This window comes from Thamnophis sirtalis, unplaced genomic scaffold (assembly GCF_051295495.1).
Source record: "Thamnophis sirtalis isolate CommonGarterSnake01/CBP01778 unplaced genomic scaffold, rThaSir2_p1.2 scaffold_7, whole genome shotgun sequence".
Classification (NCBI taxonomy): Eukaryota; Metazoa; Chordata; class Lepidosauria; order Squamata; family Natricidae; genus Thamnophis; species Thamnophis sirtalis.
In genome coordinates, this window is record NW_028261387.1 from 91,363,236 (window position 1) to 91,377,921 (window position 14,686).

The 14,686-nt window shown below is 46.5% G+C and overlaps 1 protein-coding gene and 1 non-coding gene across 2 annotated transcripts in view; both read right to left on the reverse strand.

Moving 5' to 3' along the window:
* Positions 1 to 14,686, reverse strand: part of LOC106540587 (peroxidasin homolog) — a 104,641-nt gene that overhangs the window by 69,466 nt on the left and 20,489 nt on the right. The gene's annotated exons all lie outside the window — the stretch shown is intronic.
* On the reverse strand, positions 2,185 to 2,299 carry LOC148044766 (U5 spliceosomal RNA). The gene has a single exon (XR_015697430.1). It is a non-coding gene; the product is annotated as a U5 spliceosomal RNA (small nuclear RNA).

Consider the following 14,686-nt stretch of genomic DNA (forward strand, 5'->3'; position numbering starts at 1 on the left):
CAATCACAATACAAGATCAAGATCAAAGGCCAGAGAGGGCATAAAATCAGCGACTCAGCTTCCCTTTTTCCCTTCCCTTCTCTACCAACATTGAAGCATGCGATCACCTTTTCTGTTCAGGACTCAAGCCATGTGGTCCTGTCCACCATTAAAACCATCTTTCCAAGCAGCCTCCATGTCTCCAGTGTCTTTTTCCCCACTTGGAGCCGAACCCAGAAGGACATTTCTTCCAACACATGGAAAACCACAGATTGCCATTTGTTTTTATCCAATTTAGACAACAGGGGCCTCACACAGGGCCTCGGGTAGTGTCATCCAAAGGCCAGCCAGCCTCCATGGATGGGCGTCTGTTGAACTTCTACTTCAAGAATTATCAAAACAGAAATTAGGAATGAGTGAACTTTGATGGATCCGAATTACTCAAGGAGGGAAGAACGTTTAAAGAAAAGGAAGGGCCATAGTACCTGGTCTTTACATTTGGTGTGCTTGCTAGCTCAAGCTGATTTCTGCTTGATCCATTGTGAAGAATAAATGATTGGAATGTAAAAAACTGCAGAAATGAAACACATGAGAATTGCATAAAGGAAATTCATAAGAAACCCTGGAACATAATTCTTTGTCCATTACTTGCTTGAGGTTCCTTATGCACAGACTTGGATATCACCCAATGCATAATATTGATTGATTGATTGATTGATTACATTTATATGCCGCCCTTTTCCCCCGAAGGGGACTCAGGGCGGCTCACAATTCAATCAGGGAAGGGGGTACAGACAGGGGGATAAAAAGACAAGACATAACAATACAAAATTTAAAAACACACAACAACCATACCATTCGAGAAGGGGGCAAAAACTCTTTAGCCCCAGGCCTGTCGGAACAGCCAGGTTTTAAGGGCTTGCCACATTCTAAAAAGAATGTTTAGAAAGAGTCCAGAGAAGAGCAACAAAGAGGATTAAGGATTGTATGGCGGATGTTAAAAAGAATTTAGGTATTTCTAAGCGAAAAGCATTAGGAATGACATGAAAACTGTCTTCCAGTATTTGAGGGGCTGACACAAAGAAGGGGACAACCTATTTCCCAAAGCCCCTGAAAGCAGGACGAGAAGCAATAGATGGAAATTGATCCTGGAGAGAAGCAATCAAGAAATGAGGAGGAATTTGCTGACAGGGAGACTGAGAACCATTAACCAGTGGATTTCTCCCCTCTGTTGCTGGGGATTTTCAAGAAAAGATTGGGCATCCATATGTCTGGCATGGTATGGCCACTCCGGCCTTGGGCAGGGATTGGACTAGAACAGGGGTCCCCATCTCCTGGGCCACAGTCCGGTGCCACGGCTGCAGCCCTTTGTTCACAAGCTGCAGGGAAAGGACGTGATGTTCCATTCGTGTAAGCAGCAGACGTGCCCAAAACCATCCCCTCCCCTGCTGCCAGTCCACAGAGCCGAAAAGGGTTGGGGGTCTCTGGATGGGAAGATCTTCTCCAAGGTCCCTTCCAGCCCTGTCACTGTGGTTCCATATACTTTTTACAAACCAACCAACAAATATCCATTATTGTTCCTTGCACCAATCGGAGAACCAGTGGAGAGATATTTAATACACAAGTCCATTGAGAAACCCAATCCACACCCCATGGGATCCAGCCAAAGAGCCAAATGCAAAGATGCAAGACAATCCCTAGATCAGTGTTTTTCAACCACTGTGCCGCGGCACACTAGTGTGCCGTGACATAGTGTAAGGTGTGCCGTGGGAAAATTACTTTATATATAGTCAATATAGGCACAGAGTTAAAAAATTTTAACATTTTCTAATGGTGGTGTGCCTCGTGATTTTTTTCATGAAAAAAGTGTGCCTTTGCACAAAAAGGTTGAAAAACACTGCCCTAGATTATCCAGTAAATCAGCTACAGCAGCCTCCCTCAACCTTTGGGGTACCAGGTTCGTAGACCAGAGGAGGGGTGGTTTCATATGCTGCCAGCATCTCGCTAATTTGTGCAATGCAGTGTCGGTTTTGGGGACCCACAAACCATGAGAGTAAATCCCCAAAAATTGCTTTATCGGCCATTCAGGTACTATAATGTAAATGAAAAACAATTGGCAAACAAGAGCAAAAACACCCTTGCTGAAATAAGGTAATTCCGAACCCATTGATATTTTTCTCTCTATTTTTAGAACCAGGTAAAGGTAGCCCCACCGAAGCAGGGCCTCAAAAAATTAATCGAAACTCATAAATGTTCCTCTCCACGGAAATCTTTAGTAAAAGGCGAAAGATTTATACGATCTGAAGAGAAACCAGAGTATGCTTTTCCACCATCTCCGACGCCAACCGCTACGGTGGCGAGTGCTGCTCAGATTATGGCGAACAAAGAGACGTATCAAAAAGCGCATCCCCCGGTCGAGAGAGATATCTGTGTTACCGTTCCCGTCGCTTTTAAGAACCGGGCCTTTCGCACGAAAGGAAAAATCTGCAAAAAGTCACGCAGAGCCCCGGGGTTTGTTCCTCGCAAAGCATCATGGTCGCAGTGAATGCAAATGAAGGTGCTTATCTCCCCGCCCGGCTCCGTGTGCTCGTATTGAAATCGGAGTCACGCCGAGTCCCGTTCAGAGGGCGCGGGGACGTTATGTTAACGCGGTTTCAGGAGGGCGCTGTGCTTTTTTTTTTTTTTTTTAAACAACCCTGCGTTCTCACAACCTAGCAAAGGAATGTGCTGCAAGGATCTTTCCCTATCTGCGGTTCCTATTGCAGCCGTCCTTTGCTTCGGATTAAAGCACCGTTTCTCATTCCTTGCAAAACTGGGGAAACGGCAAAGTCGCCTCCTTCCCCTCTTTCCTTATAGGACCGTCAGCATGCGCTATGTAGTGGGGGAAATCCCAGGCGCAGGTACAGCACTCAGCCCATGCTCAGACGTCCCCTTGCCCTAATCTTTAAATTGCAAGACCAGCTTCAAAATCAAAGAGCCGCGAAGCCTGAAGGAGACCCAATTCGGATTCGAAATGGATCAGCCTCAACCGAGACGGCCGGCGAGGCTTTGTGATGTGGCCTCGGGAAGGAGGGCAGAATGAGGTCTCGTCATCCCCCTTTTCTCTCCCCTCCATCCCTGTCGTGAGTCAGGACCCTTTCCCTTCCGCCCAGGCATCAAAATGTTCCCCTCGTTTGGTTTATAAGTTCGGAGCAATGTGGTCCAACGAACAGGAAAGTTTTAATAAGATCTTCCGACTTTATTTGGTCTTTGCCCCCCCCCCCCTCCTTAGCCCTTGGGTTTTGTCCCCTCCCAAAGAGAGAGTGGGAAGGAGGGAGGAAGAAAAATAAGGGAGGGAGGGAGGAAAGAAGAGAGGATGGAAAGAGAAAAGATGGAAGGAAGGAGAAAGAAAGGAGGAAGGATGGAAGAAAGAAAAAAGGGAGGGAAGAAGGATGGAAGGCGGAAGAATGGAAGGAGAAAGGAAAAGTGAGGGAGGAAAGAAGAAGGATGAAAGAAAAGACGGAAGGAGTGAGAATGGAAGAAAGGAAGGAATGGGAAGAAAGGAGGAAAGAAGGGAGGGAGGAAAGAAAGAAAAATGGATAAGCTAACACAAAGAAAAGAAAGAGAGTGAATACTTTTTGACTTGAGACTTATTTTATCAATGGCTAGCCAATATGTTAATATTGTTGTGAATACCATGATTATTTCCTAGAATGAATGGTACCTAGACAACACACTGTTCAGCCAAAATAGGAATCTTTGTATGTAAAAAATAAAATAAAAGCTTATATAACAAAGAAAGAAAGAAAAAAGGATGGAAGGAGAAAAGATGGATGGAAGGAAGGAAGGAAGGAAGGAAGGAAAAAGAATGGAAAGGGAGGAAGGCTAGAAGGAAGAAAGAGGGAAGGAAGGAAGGTGAAAGGAGGAAGGAAGGAAGGGGTACTTCCACTTGTAGGTCTGGGACTGAATGCAGGAGGAGTCTCTCCATAGGATCAGCTGCTCCTCTGATCATGGTCTATGAAAATGTTACTGCCTGTCTGATGCGCCCCAAACTTTAGACAGACAGTGCTTTGGGCTGCCCCTCAAATCCCCCCCTTTACTCCTCCCCCTGTAGAATTCAGCCCCCTGAGTTTTGCCTTTGAGGGGCATGTGTGGTTATGGCGGATGGCAGAGTCAGCTGGAGGTTGGGAGGGGATTGGGGGCTTTTGTCCGCCTGTGGAGTTCTCCCCATGGACAGGATGGGATGTTGGCATGAAAGGGATCCGGGCACAATCTCACTTGTTCCAAGTAAAGTTGCCTTTCGCAATTGGCTACCAGTAATCCTCGACTTACAACCAGGATTGAGCCCCCAATTTCTGTTGCTAAGGGAGACGTTTGTTAAGTGAATTTTGCCACATTTTGCAACCTTTTATTGGCACGTTAAGTGAATCAGGGCGGTTGTTAAGTCAGGAACATGGCTGTTAAGTGAATCTGGGCTTCTCCATTGGGGATCAAAAGGGGACCACCTGACCCTGGGACATTGCAACCATCATAAATACGAGTCAGTTGCTGAGCATCTGAATTTTGTTCCCCTGACCATGGAGATGCTGCAATGGTTTTAAGGGTGCAAACCAATCATAAGCCACTTTTCCCAGTGCCCTTGTAATTTTGAACGGTCACTAAATGAACTCTTGTAAGTCGAGGATTACCTATAATGTGGATTTTGTCAATGGGGGGGTTGCAGTGGTGCTCCAGTTGTTTTGGGATTGCATCCAAGGCGCCCATCATTATTGGTGCTACCTTTGCTTTCTTTTGCCTTAGTTGTTCTATTTCTATTTGCAGGTCTTTGTATCCTCCCCCGTTTCTTTCTCCTCTCTTTTGCTGTCTTCTGCATTAAGTTCTTCCCAAGATCTGGGATGTCGTAATGGATGGCACAATACAGGTAGTCTTCAACTTACAGCAGTCCGTTTAGTGGCCAAAGTTACAACGTCATTGAAAAAAGTGACACGATCATTTTTCACACTTATGACGATGGTGTCACATGATCAAAACTCAGACAGTTGGCCACTGACTCGTATTTACGATGTTTGCAGTTTCCCGGGATCATGTGACCCCCCCCTTTTGCAATCTTGTGACAACCACCGTCAACGGGGAAGCCAGGTTCACTTAACAACCATATTCCTAACTTAACAACCGCAGTGATTCACTTAACACATGTGGCGAGAAAGGTCGCACAATGTGGCACAACTCACTTGGCAAATGTCTCACTTAGCAACAGAAATGTTGGGCTGAATTCTCGTCGTAGGTCGAGGACTACCTGCATATGCCCAGATCTAAGCGGGGGGGCCTTTCGTAACGGACAGATTTTGTCAATACACGAAGATGTTTTGCTGTGGCAGCCCGTCTGCCAATCACCACTGAGGGCATCACGGCTAATTTAGGCCACAATTTTCCAACTTCCGTTTCCCCTTCTGGACTCTCGGATCCCTTCAATTCTTCCTCTTCTTTGCTACAGATGGTCCTTGACTTACGACCTCGACTGAGCCCAACATTTCTGTTGTGGAGTGAGAATTTGTTTTTTATGACTTTTCTTGCTACCTTTGTTAAGTGAATCATTGCAGCCGTTCAGTTAGCAACATGGTTGTTAAGTGAATCCGGTTCCTTCCAATGACTTTTCTTGCCAGAAGGTCGCAAAAGGGGATCCCATGACCCCGGGATCTTGCAACCGTCGTAAAGATGAACCAGTTGCCAAGCATCTGAATTCTGATCACGCGACCATGGGGATGCTGCAACGGCCGTAACTGTGAAAAACAGTCATGTCCCTTTTTTCAGGGCCGTTGTAACTTTGAACCGTTGTAAGTCGAGGACTAGCTGTACAATCTCCTGATATTACCCCAATTACCCCCACTCCCTTCCGTTCAAAAACAGTTCCATATCCTGAGTTGTGAGTCAAGTTTGCACAAGTGACTATGACCGTTTCTCTCACTTAGTGACTACTGCAGCAACCCCGTGGTCACGTGATCCAAATCTGCCCGCTGGGCAACTGGCTCATCGTTATGACGGTTCTTGTGTCCCGGGGTCACGGGTTCCCCTTTTGTGCCCTTCCAGCAAACGAAATCAATGCGGAAGCCAGATTCAGTTTGCAAACTGTGTTTTTCACTCAACAATCCAGAGATTCACGTAAAACAACCGCGGTAAGGAAGGCCATGAAAACGGGCTAAAATTCACCCAACAAACGTCTCGCTTAGCAACATAAATTTTGGAGGTCAGCTGCGGCCGTAAGTCCAGGACCACCTGTATTGGATAATCTCGCAACCTTTTAACCTGCTCATTTTCCACATATTTCCCCCCCTTCTAATTCCCACCCATGTTCAGGACTGGCGCAGGGTAATTTTTACAGATGTTGGAGTGACTCATTTTGGCCTCTGTGTTAGGTGTTGTTTTGTAATCAGCTTTTGGCATATTTTTGCAGGATTCTGTGATCTACTCCTGTTTCTTCTGCTTCTTTGCACCTTCTGTACTCACAGCCCTGAACATCTGGTTGGACGGTCAAATTTCTGTGCTGTAGCCAAGCCTGAATCTAGACTGAAAGGAGTCTAGATAATCGGTTTCCTTGAAGGACCGCCGGAGCTGAGTGGCCAGAACAGGGGTGCCCAAATTTGGCAACTTTTAAGAGTTGTGGACTTCAACTCCCAGAATTCTCCAGCCAGCATAACACCACAGCTCCACCCACCATAGCTGGCTGGAGAATTCTGGGAGTTGAAGTCCACAAGTCTTAAAAGGTGCCATGTTTGGGGGCCCCTGCCTTAGAAAGTGGCACTAGCGCTTTGCGGAATCTTGATTCTCGGTCTCGCTGTTGATGCAGCCTGGGAGTGCATGGGATTTCTTGGCAGATGCAGCCAACTGCTGACTCCCCATAAATGCAAGGTGTCCTGCGAGACCACGCATAAACACGTGTTCCTTGGTTCACAAGATCATTTCGAACCTTCCCGCCGGTTGCAGAGCCGGGACTTTCACACCGAACGAAACGCTGCATCCACCACGGCAGAATCGCAGCCTCCCCTCCTCGCAAAGCATCACGGTTAGAAGCCAATGCAAATGAGGCTGTTCATCTCCCCGCCTCCCCGCCCTGTTCGTTCTCCGTGGGCTGCGATGCTAGGGATAAACCCGGGCGATCCAATCGGAGCCACGCCTCAAATTACCATCAGAATTCCAAGTGACGTCAGTCAAGTGGGGCTCGCTTAGATGACGTCTTGCGTGGCTCCGTTCTGAGCGCCGATCTTGAGTCGCCAACAAAACATTAAACCTCATCCAAACTGAGCGGGGAGGCGGGGAACTGAGCAGCCTCATTTACATGAGCTTCAACCGTGATGCTTTGCGAAGAGGGGGGACCAGCGACTCTCTCGAGATGGGTGCCCCGTTTCGCTTCGAGCCGAAGTCCCGGTTCTAGAACCGGCGGGAATGTTCAAGAATGCCTTTTGCACCCATGGACACACGTTTCATCGCGGTCGCGCGGGACGCCGTAACCTCAAGGTCTATTGCCCCCGTAGGGGCCGCTGTCGGTTGGGAAAAAACTATGTTTCGAAGAAGGTGTGGGATGACTCACTGTATGGGTTATCAAGAATTTTTGTAGGCCCATTGGGGCTAATTTTTCTCATTGTGAAAAATAGAGAAGTTGCGAGTTGCCTCTTGTATCTCTCCCTTTCCTATGTCTTTGTTTGAAAGTACTGTTTGCTGTCTGCTCCTTTTTGGTCATTTATATTGTATTAACTTCATGAGTGAGAATGGGAGAAAATCCTTAACTTCTGCTTTCCTCCCCTCCCCGGGATGCAGGCAGCCTGCAACACTACCCAACTGTGTCCACTTGGCAGCAGTTAAAAAAGCCAATGCAATCCTAAAATGCATTAACAGACGGTTACAATGAAGATCAAGTGACGGATTGATACCACTCTCTAAAGCTTTTTAGTAAGACTACACCTACAATAATGCATCATAAAAAAGAGGTTGAGAGATCCTTTCTAGAAAGAGTGCAGAGAAGAGCAACTAGGATGATTAGGGGACCAATATGCTAAAACCTATGAACAACAGTTGCTGGAATTGGGTAGGTCTAGTTTGATGAAAAGGAGGACTAGGGGAGACATAATAGCAATGTTCCAATAAGTCAAGTCGGTTTTATTGTCGTTTCAACAATATACAGTACAGTACAGTACAGTACACAGTGAAATGAAACATTTCCACAAAGAGGTGCTACATCAGACAACATAGATTAAAAAAAGAGCAGGATACAGACTACAAATAGCTCCAAATCTAAGAACTTAGTGTTGAGGAGTCTGATGGCTTGTGGGAAGAAACTGTTAGTCTGTTTGTGTGGACCTGAATCAGTGGTGGGTTTCAAAAAATTTGGGAACCTCTTCTGTAGGTGTGGCCTGCTTGGGGGGGGGGGAAGCTTGTTGGCCATGTGACCGGGTGGGAGTGGCTTGGCCATCATGCCCCCGGATGGGAGTGGCCAAGACAATGTCACTGAATTATTTGCCCCAATGGATGATATACAAAAAGATATAAAAAAGGAAATTTATTATTTTGTGCACTTACTACTTAAATAAGATTAAAATAAGTACACAAAACAATAAAAGAGCTACTTAGAGAAGGTAAGTAGCTTACTACCGTGACCCGTCAAAACCGCGTTCCACAAAAGCGCGGTCGACGAAATCGCGTATGTGACGTCATCACAACGCGACGAAAAAGATTGAAAAATTGAAATAAAAATTAAATTACAGCAAGCCAATTCACATAAAGGTAAGAGTTAGGTTAAGGGTTAGGGTTAGGGTTAGGTTAAGGGTTAGGGTTAGGTTTAGAGCGTTAGTGTTACGTTTAGCGTTAGGTTAAGGGTTAGCGTTACTTTTTCGTTAGGTTTAGGGTTAGGTTTAGGGTTAGGTTTAGGGTTAGGTTTAGGGTTAGGTTTAGGTTTAGGTTTAGGTTTAGGTTTAGGGTTAGGTTTGGGGGGGTTAGGGTAAGGTTTTCGCTTTATTTTTACATTTTTCGATCTTTTTCGTCGCGCTGTGATGACGTCACATACGCGCTTTCGTCGACCGCGATTTTGTCGTCCGCGGTTTTGTGGTGGAACCGCTTACTACTTACTACTTGTATTTCAAAGGGAATACAATACATATTTAATTTTACACATGTTAACAGCTGCTGGAATTGTGTTTGCACAACAATGGAAAAAACAAAGATATGAAAATGAATAAATATTAGAATGTGCAGGAATGAATAAATTGACAATTAAAATCAAGAAGGCTTCAAATACTTTTTCATGTGGGATTTGTTTTATCAATTGCTAACAGAAACAGCAATTAGAAATCTAAAAGTATGAAAGAAAACACCAATTATGTAAGGAAAGGTCAGTAAAATGTATAAGGAAATATTATTAGTACTTGATCATTATTAATGTTTAGATAACTGTGGGACATTACACACCCACACATACAAACTATGACAGTGCCAGGAAAACACCAAAAAAATAACAATTTCCCCCCAAAAGACTGCAGATGAAACCAGTTTTTTCCCCTAACCCTAAGAACAGGAAAGACAAAGCCACTGGAATAAAAAGCATCAAGGTATTGTGGGAAATTATAAAGGATAGTGCCAGGAAGCTCACAGAACCAGCAACCACCTCACAATTACCTAAACAACAAGATGTCAAACAGAAACACACAAAATCTGGCAAAGCTGCTTGCACCAACCTGGCCTGCCCATAAAAAAGTAGCCACTTTGAGACACATAAACCATGCACCAACCTGTACACTTAAAAGCAACATATTGCATCACAAATAAAACATTTGCAAAAAGGGATAACATTTCTTGTAATAAACATTCTATAAACAATAAATAAAAATTCTCAAAAAATAATTAAAAATATTCTGCACAGAATAAATTAAAATAAAAGCATTAAAAATATTCTATGCACAATAAATAAAATTTTAGATTGTGGAGATGTAATTCTGAGGCCGGTCATTGTTGGAGGTCCTGATGAGGAGTTCGTGATGACCGTGAGGCAGGAGGCATATAAATTTAATAAATGAAGAAATAAATGCCGTGTGGTCTTGGTTTGCTTGCAGATGTTTTATTGTCACTGGCGTGAGATACCTAGCTGGGTCATGAAATGTCTGGAAGAAAACCACCAAGCTCAGGAAACACCAAGGACCCCGCTGTCGTCTCTCTCCCCGTCCCCCACTCCTCTTCCTTCTCTCAATATATCCCACTATTTCTAGCACTGATGATGATAATACCTGGTTTGGGTAATGAAACATCTGCAAGAAAATAAGCAAGCTCAGAGGGCACCAAGGACCACAGTCATCTCCCTCCTTATATTTTTCCTTTTTGTCCTTCTACTTCTCCTTCTCCCCCCACCCAACCCCACTCCCTTCTAGCACTGATGATGTTACCTAGTTTGGTAATGAAATGTCTGTAAGAAAACCACCAAGCTCAGAAAGCAGCAAGGATCCCACTATCCTCCACCTCCTCTTCCCCCCCACCTTTCTCCTTTTTGTCCTTTCTCCTCCTTTCCCCCCAACCTGACTCCCTTCTAGCACTGATGATGTTACCTACTTTGATAATGACACATCTGCACCAAGCTCAGAGAGCACCCAGGACCCCTCGGCTCCACCACAAAACTGCGGTGGAATAAAGCGCGCTCGACGAAAGCGCGTACGTGACGTCATCACAGCGTGACGAAAACATCGCGCTGTGAGCGGTAAATTTAAAATTAAAGCGAAAACCTTACCCTAACCCCCCCAAACCTAACCCTAACCCTTAACCTAACCCTAACCCTTAACCTAACGCTAAACCTAATGCTAACCCTGAACCTAATCCTAAACCTAATCCTAACGCTTAACGTAACCCTAAACCTAACCCTAACCCTTAACCTAACCCTAAACCTAACCCTTACCTTTATGTGAATCGGCTTGCTTTAATTTTATTTTATTTTAATTTATTTTTAATTTATTTTTTTCATCGCACTGCTGACGTCAGATGAAAACGTACGCGCTTTCGTCGGGCGCACTTTATTCTACCGCGGTTTTGACGGGTCACGGACCCCTCATTACAAACTATGAACAAATAAACATTTAATAACAATCGAAGAGTTACTAAATTCCTACTTATTGATCACCAAAATCAACTAATATTTTATTATCAAGAAAGGATCTCTCAACATCTTTCTTATGATGCATTATTGCAGGTGTAGTCTTACTCAAAGCTTAAAGCTTTACAGAGTGGTATTAATCACTCACTTGATCTTGATTGCAACCGTCCGTTAATGCATTTTAGGATTGCATTGGCTTTTTTAGCTGCTGCCACTGGACACAGTTGGGTAGCTGCCTGCTTCCCGCGAAGTAGAAACCATGGGGAGGGGGGGGGGGAGAAAAGCAGAATTAAAGGATTTTCTCCCATTCTCACCCATGAAGTTACTACAATATAAAAGAGCAAAAAGGAGCACACAGCAAACATCACTTCCAAACAAAGACATAGAAAGGGACAAACACATGCGATTCGCAACTTCTCTTATTTTTCACAATGAGGAAAACTAGCCCCAATGGGCCTACAAAAATTCTTGATAACCCACGTGTGAGTCATCCCACACCAACTTCTAAACGAAATTTTTTTCCACCGACAGCGACCGCTACGGTAGCAATAAACCTTGAGGTTATGGCGTCCCGCGCGATCGCGACGAATCATGTCTCCGTGGGTGGAAAAAAAGGCATTCTTAAACATTCCCGCGGTTCGAGAACCGGAACTTTCGCTCGAAGCGAAACGGGGCACCCATCTCGGGAGAGACGCGGGTCCTCCCTCTTCGCAAAGCATCACGGTTGAAGTTCATGCAAATGAGGCTGCTCAGTTCCCCGCCTCCCCGCTCAGTTTGGATGAGGTTTAATGTTTTGTTGGCGACTCAAGATCGGCGCTCAGATCGGAGCCACGCAAAACGTCATCTAAGCGAGCCCCACTTGACTGACGTCACTTGGCATTCTGATGGTAACTTGAGGCGTGGCTCCGATTGGATCGCCCGGGTTTATCCCTAGAATCGCAGCCCACGGAGAACGAACCGGGCGGGGAGGCGGGGGAGATGAACAGCCTCATTTGCATTGGCTTCTACCGTGATGCTTTGCGAGGAGGGGAGGCTGCGATTCTGCCGTGGGGGATGCAGGGTTTCGTTCCGTGCGAAAGTCCCGGCTCTGGAACCGGCGGTAATGTCCGAAAAGATCTTCTTGTGAACCAAGGGACACGTGTTTATGCGCGGTCGCGCGGGACGCCTTGCATTTATGGGGGAGCCAGCTGTTGCCTACAACTGCCAAGAAAGCCCGTGTACTCCCAGGCTCCATCAACAGCGAGATTGAGAATCAAGATCACGTGAAGCGCTAGTGCCACTTTCTTAGGGAGGGGTGCCCAAACTTAGCACCTTTAAGATTTTGGGACTTCAACTCCCCGAATTCTCCAGCCAGCTATGGGGGCTGGAGCTATGCTGTTATGCTGGCTGGAGAATTCTGGGAGTTGAAGTCCGCAAGTCTTAAAAGTTGCTAAGTTTGGGCACCACTTGGAACTCTGCTTTCAGTTTTGGTGGCCACGATGTAAAAGGGATGTTGAGATTCAAGAAAGAGTCCAGAGAAGAGCAACAAGGAGGATTAAGGCAGACGGTTAAAGCCATAAAGCCACTGACTTGGAAGTCTTTCTCTCACGCTGCCAAAACCCCTCACTGCTCTTCACCTCCGGTAGCTCCTTCAACCTCCTAACCGTTGAGAATCCACAGCCAAGGGGCACTTCCCCCCCCCCCCCACTAAATAGCAGGTAGGCCAAGGAAGGGGAGAGGGGAGCTGCTCTTTTCTCCGTGGGGCAGAAGGAGGCGAGGCAGCCTCAGGAGCCATCCGGGGAGAGGCCCTCAGAGGTGTTGCTTCTCGGCCCGAAACAAAGGGGTGGTGAGGACGGAGTCTCTGGTGGCTGCAGCAGAAGCGGCGGTGGCGGCTGAAATACTGTCCTGGGCAGTCAGTTCCGGCTCTCCCTTCCCTGAGCATGTTTCGTTGCTGCTGCTGCCGCCGCTTTTGATGGGTTTTGCTGAATGGTGATGGCAAGAAGCGGCTTCCACTGATGCTCTCAGCGATGGCAAGAGCTCCGCCGCTGAGCCACATTCACCAAAACCGGCACCAGAATCAACAGGACATGCTCGGGAAAGGGAGAGCCAGAATTGACTGCCCAGGACAGTGTTCCAGCCACCGCCACTGCCGCTTCTGCTGCAGCCACCAGAGACTCATTCTTGGCCCCGCTTTGTTTTGTGCCGAGAATCAACGGCACTGAGGGGCTTTCCCCAGATGGCACCTGATCTGTTGCTGCCTCACTGTGGCTCTTAGAGGAAGAAGGCAGGTGGCAGGAATGCTGGCCGGCACTCACCCCCCTCACCGCTTTCCCAGCCAGCCAAGCAGGGCGGCCGGGGCTGAAGATGGTAGGCCGCAGGGGCAGCGGTGGCGGGCGGTAAATGAAGCGAGCGCCGGCCAGCATCGCCGCCGCCTCCTTCCTCCACGTGTGTGGCCAGCGAGAAATCAGGGAGAGGGGAAGGAGATACTGTATATTGTTGAAACGACAATAAAATCTACTTGACTTGACTATTGGAACACTGCTATTTTGTCTCCCTAGTCCTTCTTTTCATCAAACTAGACCTATCCAATTCCAGCAACTGTTCTTCATAGGTTTTAGCATTTAGCATATTGGTCCCCTAATCATCCTGGTTGCTCCTCTCTGCACTATTTCTAGAAAGGATCTCTCAACCTCTTTTTTATGATGCATTATTGCAGGTGTAGTCTTACTAAAAAGCTTTAGAGAGTGGCATCAATCCCTCACTTGATCTTGATTGTAACCGTCTGTCAATGCATTTTAGAATTGCATTGGCTTTTTTAGCTGCTGTCACTGGACATTGTTGGGTAGTTATGCATGCTGCCTGCTTGGGGGGTAAGGGGGGGAGGATAGCAGAAGTTAAGGATTTTCTACCATTCTCACTCATGAAGTTACTACAATATAAAAGACCAAAAAGGAGCACACAAGCGAACATCATTTTCAAACAAAGACATAGAAGGGGAAAAATACAATACGGAATTCGGAACTTGTCTATTTTTCACAATTAGAGAAATTAGCCCCAGTGGGCCTACAAAAATTCTTGATAACCCAAAGGTGAGTCATCCCACACTTCTCTACGAAACATAGTTTTTTCCCACCGACACCCACCTCTATGATGGCAATGCACATTGAGGATACGGCGTCCCGCGCGACAGCGACGAAACATGTGCCCGTGAGTGGGAAAAAAGGCATTCTTGAACATTCCCGCCGGTTCTAGAACCGGGACTTTCGCTCGAAGCGAAACGGGGCACCCATCTCGAGAGAGTCGCGGGTCCCCCCCCTCTTCGCAAAGCATCACGGTTGAAGCTCATGCAAATGAGGCTGCTCAGTTCCCCGCCTCCCCGCTCAGTTTGAATGAGGTTTAATGTTTTGTTGGCGACTCAAGATCGGCGCTCAGATCGGAGCCACGGAAAACGCCATCTAAGCGAGCCCCACTTGACTGAGTTCACTTGGCATTCTGATGGTAATTTGAGGCGTGGCTCCGATTGGATCGCCCGGGTTTATCCCTAGCATCGCAGCCCACGGAGAACGAAGCGGGCGGGGAGGCGGGGGAGATGAACAGCCTCATTTGCATTGGCTTCTACCGTGATGC